At 44.7% G+C, this 18,053-nt stretch overlaps 1 protein-coding gene across 4 annotated transcripts in view; it reads right to left on the bottom strand.

The window, feature by feature from the left end:
- Positions 1 to 18,053, bottom strand: part of caln1 (calneuron 1) — a 600,077-nt gene that overhangs the window by 212,671 nt on the left and 369,353 nt on the right. The window lies entirely within an intron of this gene.

Raw genomic sequence — 18,053 nt, 5'->3', positions numbered from 1 at the left:
AATTGTGCTTATTATCCTCTTGTGTGGGACTGTATCAAAAAATATTTCTGAAAATCTAAATATACCACATCCACCGGTTCCCCCTTATCTATTCTGCATCTCCAACAGCTTTGTTAAGCATGATTTCCCTTTAATAAATCCGTATTGACTTTGCCCAATTCTACCATTATTTTTCGAAGTGTCCTGTGACATTGCATAGTTTATATTTGAATCACCCACTTCCTGCTATTGATGTCAGGCGAACAAGTCTGTAGTTCCCTGTTTTCTCTCCCCCTCCATTCTGAAATAGTGGGGTTACATTTGCTACCTTCCAATCTGCAGGAACCATTCCAGAATCGAAACAATTTTGAAAGATGACCACAAATGTATCCACTATCGCCACAGCCACCTCTTTCAACACTCTGGGATGTAGAGCAATAGGTCTAGGGAACTATCTACTTTAAATCCCATTAATTTCTATAATTTTCTACATTTTTACAAATAGTAATATCTTGCAGATTCTCATTTGTTTTTGCTAATCTTTTCCTTTTTACCGAACTAGAGAAGGTTTTGCAGTCCATTATCATTTTTGTCGCTAGCTTACCCTCTTATTCTATTTTTTCTTTCTTCTTTTTCTTGGTCCTCCTTTGCAGAATTCTAAAATGCTCCCAACCCTCAGGCTTAGCATTTTTGTGGGCAACTTTATACACCTCTTCCTTTGATCTAACACAATCCTTGATTTTTTTTTAATGATGGGCACAGTTGGAACATTTTCCTTGCTGGATTTTGAATTAAATAATGGCTGACACAAAAATTCAGAAAGTAGAAGAGTTTTGCACTAATATTCCTTTATTCCAAAAGAAGATCAGACTACATACTGGTTTAACCACGTGGATGAGATTAACTTGAAAATACATGCAGGAAACAGTTTCAAATCTATACTGGCATTTTCCAGCCCCTCCACCCCCCTCAACCTGCGAATCCAACTTGACCTGCCAATCGACCCCCGCCAACCTATCCAACCCCTGACCTCCGACCCCCTTCCAACTCATGGCGGCACTGCTGTCTCACAGCTCCAGGGTCCCAGGTTCAATTCCGGACTCAGGTGACAGGCTGTGTGGAGTTTGCTGTTTCTCCCTGTGTCTGCGTGGGTTTTCTCTGGGTGCTCCGGTTTCCTTCCACTGTCCAAAGAAGTGCCGGTTAGGTTGATTGGCCAAGCTAAATTTCCCCTTAGTGTCCAAAAAGTTTGGGGATGTTACAGGGTTACGGGGATAGGGTGGGGGCAGGGTGCTCTTTCCATGGGTCAGTGCAGACTCGTTGGGCTGAATGGTCTCCTTCTGCACTGTAAATTATATGATTCTATGAACTCTCCACTCCATCTATTTCTGGATCATTTCCTTTTGGCACCACCACCCAACCCCACATCAACCTCTCCTCAGCCCTCCTCCTTTTTAGACTAAGCTTTTGGTCACCCTTCCTAATCTTCCCTTATTTGGCTTGGTGTCAATATGTTTGCTTTGTAGGAACAAAGGGCTTAAGAGCTGGCCCAGGCCATTTGGCCCTTTGAGCCTACTCCTCCATTCAATAACATCATGGCTGATCTGGCTGTGGTCTCAAATTGATTTTCCTGCTTGCCCCTCACAACCTTTACCCCTACCTTATGCCACCTTGGATTTCTCTGAGTTAAAGGCGCTATATGAATTTACGTTATTATTTCTGTTGATGGTAGTGGGATTGGCCAGCAGTACATTATTGGAAACACAATTATAATGTCTTGTTATGTGTCACAGCAGCTGCTCCAATATTACTCTAAAATATGATGTATTGCTTCTGTCAGTAGAAACTGCAGTAACTAGTCTCCAGTGGCATTGAAACTGACTTCAAATCAGACTTATAGCACATTTGTATGAGGTTTAAAAATGCAGAAAGTACTATTGAGCACTGCAGTTGACCTCAGTGCACTGTGACTAGTTTAATTCTTGCTGGAACTTATCATCAGAATAGCCTCCTGACGCTCGCTGTCTAGATTTATAGCTGAAGAAGTCATATGAGTGAAGTATTAAAAGGCTTGCTGGTAACATTGCAACTGCGGCCAGAAAGGATTCAGCACCTTCATCAAAGTAGGGTTGAAAGCTATTTCTTAAAATAAAAAAGACTGACATGACAATGTTTTCAAGCTGAGGTAAAACATGACAGGTTTTGGAAGGGAAAATAGAGTCTAATAAAAGGAGCGATATTTTGAAAGGGAAATAGGTGAATCACAAATTCAAGTACCGTGACAGATTGGTGAACAATGCATATGTTTTTGAACTGAAGGGTTTTGATGTTTTAGTTCTTCACAAAGGGAAGGATAGTAAAATCAGAAAAAAAAGCTCCTCAGTACTATTATCTTCGCTACTGACCTTAAATTGAGGTTTTTAAAAATCATTGTAACCAAATATGATTCAGCAAATCATCAAGAAACATTTGCACCTACGATATGAAAACTGTAGTACATTTTTGCTTCTCCATTTCCATGTTGCAGTTACTGGCGATGAAAACTTTTTTTTACTCAATATCACGCACTCGATGTGCATGCCCAATAATTTTGTTTTTGCTTCCAAACCTGAACTGTTATTTTTTTCACTATCGATATATTTGAATGTTTAATCTGCAGACACTTCATGAGCTTGCACATGCCTAACAAGTCACTTTGTTCAAGAGCCCAGCCAGTGATGTCCACATCTCATGAATGAATAAAACTACACCATTCCTCATTGCCAGACTAGTTTTCCGAGGAGGAAATCACAGCCGAGACTGTTTTTAGAACATAGAACATACAGTGCAGAAGGAGGCCATTCAGCCCATCGAGTCTGCACTGACCCACTTAAGCCCTCACTTCCACCCTATCCCCGTAATGCAATAACCCCTCCTAACCTTTTTGGTCACTAAGGGCAATTTATCATGGCTAATCCACCTAACCTGCACGTCTTTGGACTGTGGGTGGAAACCGGAGCATCCGGAGGAAACCCATGCAGACACGGGGAGGATGTGCAGACTCCGCACAGACAGTGACCCAGCAGGGGATCGAACCAAGGAACCTGGCGCTGTGAAGCCACAGTGCAATTCACTTGTGCTACCGTGCTGTTCTTGTACTCACCCGCTACTCGCACATTAGGTGCGCAGCAGCCCAACCAAAGGTCACAGGTGAACAATTTAGAGGAGCAACTCTGGTTGATAGCCCCCCACCCCCCCCCCCCCCCCACCCCCCCCCCCCCCCGAATACGAAGGTAAAAGCCAGAAATTATGTTATCTCAAATCACTGGAGATATAAACTATGATTTCCTTGGTCTGTGTGCCTCGGTACAACACTGGACATTTTCCATTAAGACACAAATGAAGCATGTGTCCATTAAAATGTAATTGAATTGACTGCACATTTACCCCAAACAGTTCTATCCAAGGTTTTATATTTCACACAAGCCTCAGTTATCTGCCTCAACCACTCCATATGCCCCATTCTCACCAATCTCTGTAAATAAATTTGGTCCGAGCGCAATGTTTGATTTGTGGGTTGTTAACTTGTATTCATTCTCATTTGTTCTGCACATATCTACAAATGGATATTTGCTAAAAGAAAAAATTTAAACAATATGCCAGAGGAGTGGCTGAGTGCCCTACTCCTCATGTTACAATGTTTGATGTTCCTACTTACCTCAATTGGGAACTTGTCCAGCTTGCAGAGAACTCATCCTCTGCCTGAGCCTCCATCTTGTTCCCAAAGCTCATGTTCCTCAGCAAAATAAAACCCTTGACACCTAACCGCATTCAGTGCTTACATAACTTATACACCAATTCTCCAATTCTCCCAAGCCTTTCAAAATTAAACAGTATATCCACATGTACATAGAGGTCAATCAGGTGTCATTGTGAGAGCATTTAGGTAACAGTGATCATAGTATCATAAGGTGAGCTATGAAAAACGACAAGGAGAAATCGACAGATAAACTACTTACGTAGAAGAGGGCTCATTTCAGTAGGAATAAGACTGGCTCAGTCCCAGATAAAATGGAAGCAAAGATTGGCAAGTAAAACTACAAAAGGACAAAGGACTGCTTTTAAAGAGGAGACAAGTCAGGTACAATTGATGTACATTTCCAAGAATGAAAAAGGTAGGACAAGAAGCAAAGTCAGAATTTCCTTCATCTTGAAAGAGATAGAGAGTAACACAAGGCAGAAAAAAAGGTGCATGTGACAAATATCAGGTTAATAATTCAAACGAGAGCTGGGTTAAATATAGAAAGTTCAGAGGGGAAATGAAAGAGGAAATGAGAGGCAAAGAGAATATGAGAACAAACTGGCAACTAACATAAGAGGGAATCCAACAGTCTTCGATAGGCATAGATGTAGTAAAAATATATTAAAATATGGGGGGGGGGGGGGTAATTTTGACAGAAAAGTGGATATGTGCATGGAGGCAGAAGGCATGGTTGAGGTACTAAAGAAGAGCAAAATAAATGGGTGCAGAAGAAGACCATATGGCCTGTTGAGCCAGTCCACCATTCAATATGGTCATGGCTGATCTTTGGCTTCAACATCACTTGAGTACATTGCATCTGTCTTCACCAAGTATTGTGAACTGTAAGGAGGATACTGATAGACTCCAAGAGAACTTGGACAGGCAGGGGGAATGGGTGGACACTTGACAGATGGAATTTAATGCAGTGAAGTGAAATACGTTGGTGATAAGAACATGGAGGAGCATTGTATAATAAAGAATACAATTCTAACGGGGGTGCAAAATTGGCGGTATTTGTGCACAAATCATTGACGGTGTCAATGCAAGTTGAGAAAGTGGTTAAAAGGTATTATGACCTTGGTAGAGACCACTAATGTTTTCAAATTGTTTGGTTTATTAGAAGCTGAAACTCCAGATATTTACTAAAAAAATGAAGGCACAAGATTCACAGTTTAAAACAAAATAATTTTATTACACCAAAATGAAAGAATATGAATATTAATAACCACACTCTCTCTTAAATAGTCAATTATTATAAGGAATGAATCCAGTTACTTATAAACTTCCAATTTATACCTGCAATAGGGGAGGCCGTGGCGTAGTGGTAATGTCGCTGGACTAGTAATCCAGAGGCCCAGGGCTGGATTCTCCGCCGTCGGGATGCTCCGTTTTGCCGGCAACCCAGGGGTCTCCCCGAAGGCATGGGGCTGATACACAATGGGAAACCCCATTGAGCAGCCGGCGAAACGGAGCACCCCGCCGGTGTGCTGAAGCAGAAATCTGGCGCAGCGCGAAGGAGAATCCAGGCCCCAGAGTCATGCGCTGGGGACCTGGGTTTGAATCCCACCATGACTACAGCAGAGACTTTTTCCTCAGGTGGAACAAACCATTACAAGGGGACATAAATTTAAGGTGAATGGTACAAGATATAGGGGGGGGATGTCAGAGGTAGGTTCTTTACCCAGAGAGCAGTGGGGGCATGGAATGCACTGCCTGCGGAAGTAGTCGAGTCAGAAACATTAGGGACCTTCAAGCGGCTATTGGATAGGTATATGGATTACGTAGAATGTTGGGGTGTAGATTGATTTGTTCTTAATCTAGGACAAAAGATCAGCACAACATCGTGAGCCGAAGGGCCTGTTCTGTGCTGTATTTTCTATGTTCTATGACAGATGGTGAAATTTGAATTCAATAAAAATCTGGAATTAAGTCTAAAGTTGATCATGAAACTATTGGCGATTATTGTAAACATCCATCTAGTTCACTAATGTCCTTTAGGGAAGGGAACCTGTCATCCTTACCTGGTCTTGCCTACATGTGGTCCCAGATCCACAACAATGTGGTTGAGATTGGAAGAGTAATCATTTGGTCAGCGTACTGTTTCAAAGGTTCGTATAAGGGTTGAGATTACTTCGGTCTTAGCAAGGTTATCCCTTCAAATCTCCTCAATGGTTGTAGACTCCCTGTCACATTGTGTCTCACTCTCTCTCTCTCTCCCCTAGAGAAATCTAAGTATTACACCAGCATAAAATATATCTCTCCCCTAGTGAAATCTAAGTATTACACCAGCATAATATATAACCAATTTTTGCTCCAAAAGCATATGGGCAATCATAAAAGACACACAGGATCCTATGTTTTATAAACAGAGGAATAGAGTACAAAACAACCTTTACCTTTATGAAACACTGGTTTAGCCTCAATTGGAGTACTGTGTCCAATTCTGGGCATTATATTTTAGGAAGAATGGGAAGGGTTTAGAGTGGATGCAAAAACAAAAGATTAACGAGAATCATTCCATAAAAGAGGGACTTCAGTTATGTGGGTAGATTGGAGAAACCTGATGCTGTTTTCCTTAGATAATAGAGGTGGAAAAGGTTGAGAGAAGATTGGATAAAGGTGTTCAATATTGTGCAGAATCTAGACAGAGTAGCTGGAGAGAAACTGTTCCAATTTGTGGAAATGTCGAAAACCAAAGGACACCAATTTGAGGACTGGGAAAAGAAGCAACCAGGGTATGAGGGAAAGTATTGTGTGCAGTGAGTGGTTCAGACCTGGAATGCAGTGCTTGAGAGTGTGGTGGAAACAAATCAATCCTGGCTTTCAGAATGGATTTGGATGAACACCTGAAAGGTTTTGCAGGGCTACAAGGATAGGATGGAGCGGGGGAGTGGGATCTATATCTGCAAACCACCGGCATGGAATCAATGGGCTGAAAGGACTTCTTCTGTGTTGTAGTTATTTTATAATTGTGTGATTCTATAGTGTAGACAATTATTATTTCAAAGACCTCAAGTAAACCTTCTTGAAGACTACACTATGAGAGTAAAGAGGCCTGTTTCTCTATCCTACCAAGATAATTGAAAACTTTTACACTCAGAATAAATCCAGTGGTTCTAGGCAGTGCCTCTTTAACATCCTCCATGTGAGCGCACTAGAAATGAACATAGTTATCCAGAGGAGGGCAAAGCTCTTATACAGGCCTATATAGGGATTTTGGTTTAATACTGGATCATCCTAGCAGTACATCCAAATGCCCTATTTGCTTTTACTGTAGCCTCATAGCACTGGTCATGACATTTCAGAAATTGATGTACGCTTTCCCATTCAATAGACCTTGGATTGGAACCCCACCCGATATACAGGCAGTTGGCATGAACTCATCACAACTTTTCATCAGTATTCAACAACATCTGCCAGGAACAGGCCCATTCCCCCATCGCATCTAGATCCATCTGTGATCAAATTTTCTCATCCAGCTTTCCAATAAGTCTTTTTATCAAGCAGGGACATACAGAATTCCCTCAGCGCTGGATAGATAATAATGGGAGTGTGGTAGCTATGGCTCAGACCTCAGCACTCTCACCTCGGAGTCAGAAACGTGCGGATTTACTCCAGGACCTGAGCACCATAATCAAGGCCGACACCCCCTGCCATACAGGTGAGACTTTAATCCAAGACCCCCCCCATCGGTCCTCTCAGGTGGATGTAACAAACACCATGGCACAATTTTGAAGAAGAGCAGGGGAGTTATCTCCAGAGTCCTTGCTAATGTTTCTTCCTCAGTCAACATCACAAAAACAGATGAGCTGATCATTTTCATATTGTTATTGGGGGCACATATTGTGTGCAAATTAACAGCCATGTTAACTGCATTACAATGGTGACTGCACTTCAGTAGCTCTGCAGGGGCTTTGAGAGGCGCGGTGCTCATGAAAGCTGCTACAGAAATGCAAGTCCTTCTGTCTCCCAGTGTAAAGCAACACCTAACAGCTGGGATCACCATTGGCAATGAGTCAACCGTCTGTTACAACTTACTGCCAAAACAAATTGTGTATCCTATCTTTATTGACTCAGAGGAAGCTGGCGGTAAATGAACATAACTTTTGTTAGGTATTTAAAAACTCCTGCTCAAGGCAACTTGTTGCTCCCAGTACAATCCGTTCTGGGAGGACTCGACAACACCAGGCCCTGTTTGGGGCCTGCTTTTATCTTAATTCAAAGCGGGCCCGAGGTTGGTTGGCTTCCACGACCCCCTATCTGGGAAGCTTATACTCCAAGAGTCTCAAAGGGAAATCAATGATGGTTTCCTCTTAGCTTTCGTGGGCTAATGACAACAACCCCCACCCCCTCAAGTCCAAAAGTCCCCCTTCAGCCACCAATGATAGGGGCTTTGTGCGCTGCTTTGCTCACAGCTGCGTTTCCGCCCGTGGCCATTCTGGGTCGATCCAGACACATCCTAACCTGCTGGTAAGGACTCTTCTGTGTACATCTCGGATCCGGAGTCATTCTCCTCTAGTTGGACTGGGCGCTATGACCCAGATGGCTGGTCCCCATGCTGCGGGGTGGTTCTTGGTGCGGCAGAGGCACCACTACTGCCTGTTGAGTGTCTTGAAGTACAGGTTCTTGCTTCTGTAGCTGGTCCAAGTGCTTCCTGTGGATTTTCCCCTGAACCTGGACTTTATACAAAACTGGATCCATTTGTCCAGCACTGCTCCTGGGAGCCACAACGCTCCATCACCAAAATTTCAAACATCCCCAAAGTGAAACGTCAACCTTGGGTCCTCAAATCGTGGTCCCTCTTCTGCGACTGAATATGTTGAATACCATTCCTCTTCATAAACACAGCAAATTCCTCGCTAGTAAACGGTATCCCGTTATCTGTCACCAGAGCCTCAGGGATCCCATGGGTGCTAAAAGAGTCCGGAGTGTCTCTAATGTGGCCCTAGACAGAGGTCATCTTTTGCACACTTCAAGCCATTTTGAGTGGGCATCCACAATCACAAGGAACACAGACCCCATGAAGGGCAAAATCCACAAATAAGCAAATTCATGGGCATCCTGGCCATTCCTAAGGATAGAGTGAGGCCGTTGGTGAGAGTTTCTGATGCTCCTGGCATGGTGGGCAGCTGCGCACGATGTCCACATCGATGCCATGACACCAGACAAAACTGTGGGCCTACATTTTCATCTTAGATGTCACCAGGTGGCCACTGTGCAGATCCTGTAGCAGGGCTTCTGACCATGCGGAGGGATGACCACACGAGCTCCCACAATATGACGCCATCTTCTATACTGAGTTCAAAGAACTTCTGGCCGCAGGGTTAGTGGAAGTGCCTCTTTTTTCCCGCTGTTTAACCGCATGAGGCGAAGCTTCACCAATTCCATGTTGCGCTGTGTCCATGCACACACTTGAGCAGCCATCACCAGTAATGTGTCCATGAAGTTGAGCGTAGCCATCACCTCATCGGCCACTGGTGGGGCTGGGATACTTGTGGGCAATGGCAGCTGGCTGGGGGCCATCTGCATTGGCAATTTGGGTACCCGGTGGGTGCCAAAATGAATATCCGCACACAGCAAGCAGGAGCGCCCAACGCTGGATCATGGCCAGTGCAATTGGTGGGATTTCCTTATTCTCCCGGAAGAGGCTGAGCAGCAGCTTGCGGTCCGTGACAGTAAAAAAATGTCGGCCATAAATGTACTGATGGAACTTCTTTATACCGAAAATCACTGCCAAGCTCTCTTTCTCTAACTGGGCATAACGACGCTCTGCATCTGCAATGGGGCACTCCATACCATCATCGCATGTGTGGGCCAGCACCACCCCGATGCCATAAGGGGAAGCATTACATGTCAAAATTAGTGGCCTGACTGGATCATAATGTGTTAGAAGCTGCGTCGTGGACAGATACTTCTTTATTTTTATTGAGGGCCAATTTAGCATGGCCAATTCACCTACCCTGCACATTTTTGAGTTGAGGGGGTGAGACCCACTCAGACACGGGGAGAATATGCAAACTCAATACGGACAAACCTGGGACCGCGGCGATGTGAGGCAGCAGTGCTAACTACTGCACCACCGTGCCACGCTGGACAGATTCTTCGTAACAACAACAAACATGTTGTCCTGTGAAGTGTCCCAGCACCATTCCTGGTCCTCCCTCAATGGCACATGGAGTGGAGCTAACAGCGTGACCAGGTTGGCAATGAACTTCCAATAGTAGTTGACCAAACCCCAAAATGACCGGAGCACAGTGGCGTTCTTTGGGGTTGGAGCCCATTTTATAGTAAACCTTATCCTCCACCAGGTCCCACCTTTGTCCACTCTGTAACTGGGATAAGTTACCGTTCTGGCATGGAACACACACTTGTTCGTCTTCAGCCAAGTGCCTACACAGGAAAACCATTGGAGCACATCTTGCAGGTTTGTCATATTTTCCTTCTCCCTGGATCCCGTAATGAGCACGTCATCCAGATAGACGGCCACATTTAGTAGATCCTGCAAGATATTCTCCATCACCCACTGAAGGATCGCCGGGGACAATGAAACTCCGAATGGGAGGCAGGTGTATTCAAACAACCGCCGAAGAGTGTTAATAGTTGGTTTCACCCCCACAACCCAAAGATGTGCAAGGTAGGTGGATTGAACACGCTAAATTGCCCCTTAATTGGAATAAAGAATTAATTGGGTACTCTAAATTTTTTTTTTTTTAAATAAAAATAAATACATAAATTAAATAAAGTTTAAAAATAGTTGCAAACTTCCTGGACTCCTGGGTCCTGGACCAGCTCCACCTGCAAATAAGCATGGCTGATGTCCAACTTTGTGTAAGAGCATCCTCCAGCCAATCTGGTGTACAAATCCTCTACCCGGGGCATTGGGTAATGGTCCAGACACAAGCTCTGTTTGAGGTAAGTTTGAAATCGCTGCAGAGGTGGACAGTTTTATCGTGCTTCATGACTGGCACCACAGGTGTGGCCCGTTCTGTCAACTGAACTGGGCATCTGACACCCAGATCCTGCAGGCACTGAGATTCCGTGTCAACCTTCACAAGGAGCGCACATGGGACAGGCCCCACCCTGAAATATCGGGGTCGAGCAGCAGCATCCATGAAGATATGGGGTTTAGCCTCCTTTATCCTGCCCAGACCCTCCTGGAACAGCTTGGGGTATTTACACAGCACATCATATAGATTGCCAGTACCCATCCAAAGGACATGTCTGAGTCGAAACGGAGGCCTCTTAACCAGTCTTGTCCCAACAGATTTGGCCCTGGTCCCTGCACCACACCAAAGGAAGGCGGACCAACTGATGGTTGTACATTACTGGAGCCATGGTGGTCCCCAAGATCTTCAAAGGCTCCCCAGTGTAGGTCACCAATCGTGTTGTAATATTATGCAATGTCAGTGGCATGATCCTGCACAAAGCCGCCAAAATGTGCAGAGGTCCACAATGAAGACGGCAGCACCAGTGTCCATTTCCAGTCTTTGGGTGAAGAAATGTCTCCTCGTCTCAATCCGAAATGGTTTACCCTGCCTATTTACATGCCAAACAGCGGAAGAAGCATAAACTAAACAGAACTAATAATAATAATCTTTATTAGTGTCACAATTTGGCTTACATTAACACTGCAATGAAGTTACTGTGAAAATACCATCGTCGCCACACTCCGGTGCCTGTTCGGGTACGTGGAGGGAGAATTCAGAATGTCCAATTCACCTAACAAGCACGTCTTTCAGGACTTGTGGGAGGAAACCAGGACACCCGGTGGAAACCCACGTAGACAAGGGGAGGACGTGCAGACTCTGCACAGAGAGTGACCCAAGTGAGGAATTGAACTCGGGTCCCTGGTGTTGTGAAGCAACCGTGCTAACCACTGTTAATGATTGCACAACCAACGGATCAAAAATAAGCTCTGCAGTCCTGCCACATCCAGTCGTGAATGGTGATGGGCAATTAAACAACTAACTGGAGGAGGAGGCTCTACAAATACCCTCATCCTCATTGATGGTGAGCCGAGCACATCGGTGCAAAATACAAGACTGGCACACTTGCAGCCATCTTCAGCCAGAAGTGCCGGGTGAATCTCGCCCCCCTGCTGTGGTCCCAGGGTCACACTGCCAATTTGATCCACATTTATATCAAGAAACAGCAAAAGGAACTGTGTATTGCAAAGGCTATGGGCCCTGACAATGTTCCAGTCATGGTACTGATGACTTGTGCTCCAGAACTTGCCGAACCCCTAACTAAGCTGTTCCAGTACAGCTACAACACTGACATCCACCCGGCAATGTGGAAAATTGCCCAGGGAGGCCTCATCCACAAAAAGAAGAATAAGTCCAACGTGGCCAATTACTGCCCCATCAGTTTACTCTTGATCATCAAACGATGGAAAGTATAATCAATAATGTTATCAAACAGCACTTAGTCAGTAATAACCTGCTCATTGATTATCAGTTTGGGTACCACCAGGGCCATTCAGCTTCTGGCCTCATAGGAGCTGAACTCCAGAGGTGAAGTGAGAGTGACTGCCCTTGACATCAAGGCAGCATTTGACTGAGTGTGGCAACAAAGAGCCCCAGTAAAACTGGAGTCAATAGGGATCAGGTGCAAAGTCTCCACAGGTTGGAATCATACCTGTCAGAAAGAAAGATGTAGTTGTAGTTTTGGAGTCAATCACCTCAGTCCTGGGACATCACTGCAGGAGTTCCTGAGGGGAGTGTCCGAGGCCCAACCACCTTCACCTGTTTCATCAATGGCCTTCCCTCCATTATAAAGTCAGAAGTGGGGACATTTGCAGATGATTGCACAATATTCAGCACCATTCACAACCCCTCAGATATGGAGGCAGTCCACATTGGGATGATGAGTGGCAAGAAACATTCCATAGAACCATAGAATTTACAGTGCAGAAGGAGGCCATTCAGCCCATCGAGTCTGTACCGGCCCTTGGAAAGGGGACCCTACCTAAGCCCACTCCTCCACCCTATCCCCTTAACTCCATCTACCCTTTTTGGACACTAAGGGCAATTTATCATGGCCAATCCACCTCACCTGCACATCTTTGGACTGTGGGAGGAAACCGGAGCACCCGGAGGAAACCCACGCAGACACGGGGAGAACGTGCAGACTCTGCACAGACAGTGACCCAAGCCGGAAATCGAACCTGGGACACTGGAGCTGTGAAGCAATTGAGCTAACCATTATGCTACCGTGCTATACAAGTGCCAGATAATGCCCATCTCCAACAAAAGACAATCTGATCATCGCCCTTTGACATTCAATGGAATCACCATTGCTGAATCTCCCACTGTCAACATCCTGGGTTAAAATTGACCAGAAACATTATAATGGCTTTCTCAACCTTCCCTGCCACCTTTGATAATTTGAGCACATGTACCCCCAGGTCCCTCTGTTCTTGCACTAGGTTTAGAATTGTACCGTTTTTTGAATATTATCTTCCCTCATTCCTCCTACCAAAATGTATCATTTACATAAGAACTAGGAACAGGAGTAGGCCATCTGGCCCCTCGAGCCTGCTCCGCCATTTAATGAGATCATGGCTGATCTTTGTGGACTCAGCTCCGCTCTCCGGCCCGTACACCATATCCCCGAATCCCTTTATTCTTTAGAAAGGTATCCATCTTTTTCTTAAAAACTTTTAAAGAAGGAACCTCAACTGCTTCACTGGGCAAGGAATTCCAGAGATTCACAACCCTTTGGGTGAAGAAGTTCCTCCTACACTCCGTCCTAAATCTACTTCCCCTTATTTTGAGGCTATGCCCCCTAGTTCTGCTTTCCCCGACCAGTGGAAACAACCTGCCCGCATCTATCCTATCTATTCCCTTCATAATTTTATATGTTTTAATAAGATCCCCCCCCCCGCATCCTTCTAAACTCCAATGAGTACAGTCCCACTGTACATTTCACACTGTTCTGCATCAAATTTAATCTGCCATGTGTCCGCCGATACCTCAGCCATCTGTGTGCTCTTGAAGTTTATCACTAGCCTCCTCACACTTCACCATACTTAAATGTTTTGTGCCATCAACAGAGTTTTCAAGGCTTCTACTGCCAGGATGGGATTTGAACTCACAATATCAGACCATAAACTGAGGCTTCTGTATTTCTAGCCTAATAATATAACTATTATGCTATTTTTCCTGGATACACAAAGCATGGACTTTCTGGATTTCCCATGATGAAATTAGATGGGAAATATAATTTGGGAAAGGTATTTTAATATTAAAATTCTGTGTTTTGAAGACTATACTTGTATTGGTTTCTCTACATATTAATACATGATTAATTAATTTGAAGTCAGTACAGACAGATGATCACTAGATGGCAACACAAACAAGGATTATAGAAGGAGTTTTCTGCTCTTTCTGTAAGTTAGCGCAGTGTTCTTCAAACTTTTATTCCAGGAACCCATTTTTACCAACCGGCCAACCTTCGGGACCCAACCCGGCCGACCTTCGAGACCCACGCCAGCCGGCCTTCGCGACCCACCATTTTCTCTTACCTTGTTTGCTGCTGACAAAAATAGAGGAAATGGTTTTGGGTCCCTTTGGCCCTCATACACACTCCTCCAATGGAACCTGTTGGATAAATGTGAAGCCTTCCGGTGTCGGAAAGGATGGAGTCTCCGTCTGTCCACAATTCTGAACTTTTTTCCGGTAAAATTTTATCAAATAACCCCCCCCCCCCCCGAACGTATAAATAAATAAATAAATACAATGAATAAAATAAATGAAAATAATAAAAATTAAATGAATAAAACGTCCCCAAACTTGTAAAACAAAAAGCTGCGACCATTTAAAAAACCAGCGGTCACACTGCGCATGCGTGTCGATGATTGCGCACGCATGCACAGTGCGGCCGCATTTTTTTACATGTTCGCGGCCATTTTGAAGGCCGCTTGCAGTCGGCGTTCTTAACAGTTGGCTGCTGTGGCAGTTGCGCGCAGATTTGCGCGATCGAGGGCGCCATGACGGACGGCTCCGCGACCCTCCCGACACCCGCCTGCGGGTCGCGCCCCCGAGTTTGACAATGCCTGGGTTAGTGTGTGTGTAGTGCAGCTCGAGTAAAGACGTGACCAGATCAGAGTCTAGTGTATGATCATAATTGTTAGTTTAATCTAACCTTAGTTAATTGTTTTACTGGTCAAAGCATTAAAGTGAAAGAACTCACAAGTAAATTATTTTATTACTCAATAAAGAATTTTTCATCAACTGGAAGACTTCGACTGTTTATCATGAAGTTCAATACAACTCGGCAAGACAAATGAGTAATATTTATATTTCAATTTAGTAATATAACAATACTATCTTCTTAAAAATAATTTCTGAAGACAAGTGTGGATCGCACACCTAGTACAGGCGGCACGGTAGCACAGTGGTTGGCACCGTTACTTCACAGCGCAATCGACCCGGGTTCGATTCCCGGCTTGGGTCACTGTCTGCCAGTGTGACCAGTCTGCTCATTCTCCCGTGTCGACGTGGGTTTCGTCCGGGTGCTCCGGTTTTCTCCCACAGTCCAAAGATGTGCAGGTTAGATGGTTTGGCCATGCTAAATTGGCCTTAGTTTCCAAAAAAGGATAAGTGGGGTTAATGGGTTATAGGAATAGGGTGGAGGTGTGGGCTTAAGTAGGGTGCTCGTTCCAAGGGCCGGTGCAGACTCGATGGGCTGAATGACTTCCTTCTGCTGTAAATTCTATGATTCTATGAAACTGAACTGGATGAGCCAAAATAATACTGTGGCTACAAGAGCAGGTAAAAGACTGGGAATTCTACAGCGAATGACTCACCTCCTGACTCCTCAAAGCCTGTCCAGCATCTACAAGGCACGAGTCAGGAGTGTGACGGAATACTCTCCATTTGCCTGTATGAGCGGAGCTCCACTAACACTCAAGATGCTTGACGCCATCCAAGACAAAGCAGCCTGCTTAATCAGCATTCGATCCATCACAATGAATATTCACTCCCTCCACTGCTGGCAGACAGTGGAAGCAGCATGTACCATCTACAAGATCCACTGAAATAACTCACCGAGGGTCCTGAAACAGCACCTTCTAAAGCTGCAACCTCTACAATCTAGAAGGACAAGGGCAGCAGATGCATGGGAATACTAGGACTTGGACGTTTGCCTTCAAGCCAATCACCATCCTGACTATGGACTATGTTGCTCTTCCTTCACTGTCGCTGGGTCAAAATCCTGGAACTACAATCTTAATAGTGCTTAACACCACATGAAATATAATGGTTCAAGAAGGAAGCGCACCAGCACCTTCTTAAGGAAATTAGGGATGGGCAATAAATGCTGGCCTAGCCACCGATACCCACATCCCATGAAGCAATTTTTAAAAGTCTTTAAAAACTGTGCTGGCTCAAGACAAATGTCCTTCCTGTTTGTCTGCTGTTTGTTCCCTTATTTTCCTTTTCTTTTCTTTTTGAAATTACCATTTTGATTCGTGAATGATTAATGGACCTGTGACTTTAAGGCAAAGCAGCTTGTATGTGGCCTGTGCCTTTAATTCAAGTAGAGGACTGTAGCAGCAAAAGAGATCAGTGATGACTCGCTTTGACTGAATGGCTGGAGACCAATGAACTGGCTCTAAATGCTGTGCTTTGCCCGGTAACCAGTGGTGATTGGTTTTGATCTTACTGAGGTTTCTTTTCAGAGACAAGGTTGGGTTTCTAGTTTCACTTTTGGTTCTTAAGTTTGGAAGGAGCTGCTCTAAGTCTCTCTCTCTGATCAAATGTATTCTCTCCAAAAATCCAGTGATGTGGAGATGCTGGCGTTGGGCTTTGGGTGGGCACAGTAAGAAGTCCTACAACACCAGGTTAAAGTCCAACAGCTTTGTTTTGAATCACTAGCTTTCGGAGCACAGCTCCTTCCTCAGGTGAATGAAGAGATGGGTTCCACAAACTGCCGGCTCAAAATGGAGAGGATCTCCAAGAGGATCACGCATACAGACACTGACATCAAGTTTCCACAAAGATGCAAGAAAGCACACCATCTTGCATCATTGAATTTGTCGATATATGTGTTTGTGGAGCCCACCTCTTCATTCACCTGAGGAAGGAGCTACGCTCCGAAAGCTAGTGATTTGAAACAAACCTGTTGGACTTTGACCTGGTGTTGTGAGACTTCTTCCTGTAAAAGTCCAGTGTAAAAACTCTTCTCTCCCCCTCCACCCCTCAGTAAGACTGGATGTCATTCTCTCGAGACTGCAGAGGAATGAAGTCAACCCATGGGCTGGAAGCTGGGTTTGATGTGAGACAAAGGGTCTTGAGAAAGAAACAGATCTGAAGGTGAACCTTCAACTTGAAGGCCCAGTTTACGAAAAGCTAAATTGTCTCTCCAGAAGAAAGCCGACTGCTGGTGAGTACTGAATGAATGACTTGGCAAAAAGACCGTCCCCAACTGTAAAACAGAGGCTTCAATCAACCTGTGTGTTGGGAGTAATTGTGTTCAACCTACACACCTGGTGACTGTAATTATTGGGCAGCCAAGGGCCAAATATTTCGGGAATTTCTATACAAACTCTTGGTTAATTCACGTGTTGAAACTCCGGGGCCTGTGGGGCTAGAATTGACCGTTCACTAGCCCAGCGTGTCATAATACAATACATCGGAGACTTCCAATGGGGTTTATTAACAGTAGGCCAAGGCAACTATATACAGGCACAGAACAATACTGGATAGGTCTTGACTCTCTGGCTCTGGGGTCCACACTGCTCCCAGGGTCACAAACTTTCTCTCTATCAATCAGGATTTGCGCATTCCCGTTCGATTGGACCACGAGACCTGCCTCTTGAAATGGCCACGCTAGCACAAAAACCTCTGCTCTGCTGAACTGGTTATGTAAAAATAGCCCTTTTTACCAAAGTGCCTTTAACTAAAGTCAAGCTAATGTGCCAATGACCCTCCAGATTTGACTTGTTGCTTTGTTTGAATATTGACCCAAGGTGAATATCCCTTTAACCAATGGGAAGGTAATGATTCAAAACAGATCTTATCCTTGTTTGTTGGTTCTAGATCTTCACACACTTTACCTACAATGCAGACGGAGGCCATTTGACCCATCAAGTCTGCACTGACCCTCCGAAAGAGCACCTGACCACAGCTCACTCCCCCACCCTATCCCCGTAACCCTGTAGCCCCACATAACCTGCACATCTTTGGGGTATAGTGGGGTTGTGTTGGATGGATTAGCTGGTTGATAAGCAACCTGCAACATCATGAACATGTCCTAGATGGTAAACAAGTATTGGAGTGGGACTTGCGCCTGG

Source organism: Scyliorhinus torazame, chromosome 12 (assembly GCF_047496885.1).
Source record: "Scyliorhinus torazame isolate Kashiwa2021f chromosome 12, sScyTor2.1, whole genome shotgun sequence".
Taxonomy (NCBI): Eukaryota; Metazoa; Chordata; class Chondrichthyes; order Carcharhiniformes; family Scyliorhinidae; genus Scyliorhinus; species Scyliorhinus torazame.
The sequence above is the reverse complement of the archived record's forward strand: the minus strand, read 5'-3'. Positions and strand labels throughout refer to the sequence as shown.